Below are 1,428 nucleotides of genomic sequence, written 5' to 3' on the forward strand. Positions count from 1 at the left end.
AAAAAAAAAATTTGATTTTAGAGTATGAAAGAGAAAGCAAGTCTACTGTGTCATTCAAATTTACAGGCTATACTGAAATCTTGTCTTATTCAACCAAATATTCAAGTCTTCATTCTCTCAACAAGCATTTAAAGCTGATTGAGTACTACGCATATTCAATCGTATTTATTGAGCAAATCTAGATGAAGGAAGACCTTGATAAAAAGTTAAAAAGAGAAAAAAGGTGCATAGTGGTGAGTGCTTGTAGTTCCAGCTATTTGGGAGTCTGAGGCAGGAAGGTTACTTGAGTCCCAGGATTTCAAGGCTACACTGAGCTCTGCTGATGCCTATGAGGAACCACTACACTCCAGCCAGCCTGGGCAACATAGCAAGATTCTGTCTCTAAAAAAAAAAATTAAATGAAAAAAAGAAAAAGGGGACTTTTTAGACTTTACATTAGACTTTTTAAGACTTTACAACAATCATGGTTTGTACTTTAACATGTTGTGAAAAGAAAAAAAAGACTTTACAACAATCGTGTGACGTATTATCATCCTCTTTTTTCTTTACATTGTAATACAAAACTTGGGCCAGGTGTGGTGGCTCACACCTATAATCCCAACACTTTGGGAGGCTGAGGCAGGTAGATCACCTGAGGTCAGGAGTTTGAGACCAACCTGACCAACAAGGTGAAATCCGTCTCTACTAAAAATACAGAAATTAGCTGGGTGTGCTGGCAGGCGGCTATTCCTGCCAGCTACCCTTTTGTTTTTAAGTATTCCCAGCTACTCCTGGGGCTGAGACAGGAGAATTGCTTGAACCCAGGAGGCAGAGGTTGCAGTGAGCCGAGATCATGCCACTGCACTCCAGCCTGGGTGACAGAGTGAGACTCCATCTCGAAAAAACAAAACAAAACAAAAAAACAACTTGAAGTAATTAAATTATTTACCCAAGGTGGCTCATTTGGTAAAGGAGTGAGCTCAGCATTTAAATCTAGGTCTGCTGGTCTTTCATCTCATCACATTGGATCCATAAGAGCAATTGTGGTCCAGTGGAGGCATACAACAGTGTGTGTGCTCTATTAACTACTCTGAAAGAACCCCGTGCAGGGTGGTCAGTGATGTAGAATAGTGGTTCGAAAACTTTTTCTCTAAAAGGCTAGATAGGGCCAGGTGCAGTGGCCTATGCCTATAATCCCAGCACTTTGGGAGGCCAAGGTGGGCAGATCACCTGATGTCAGGAGTCATGACCAGCCTGACCAACATGGCGAAACCCTGTCTCTACAAAAAATACAAAAATTAGCTGGGCGTGACGACTTATACCTGTAGTCCCAGCTACTTGGGAAGCTAAGGCAGGAGAATCGCTTGAACCCAGGAGGCAGAGGTTGTAGTGGGCTGCGATCGCACCACTGCATTCCAGCCTGGGCATCCTGATACCTGGTCTCAAAAA

The sequence above is a fragment of the Cebus imitator genome, unplaced genomic scaffold, assembly GCF_001604975.1.
Source record: "Cebus imitator isolate Cc_AM_T3 unplaced genomic scaffold, Cebus_imitator-1.0 Scaffold287, whole genome shotgun sequence".
In the NCBI taxonomy this organism is placed as follows: domain Eukaryota; kingdom Metazoa; phylum Chordata; class Mammalia; order Primates; family Cebidae; genus Cebus; species Cebus imitator.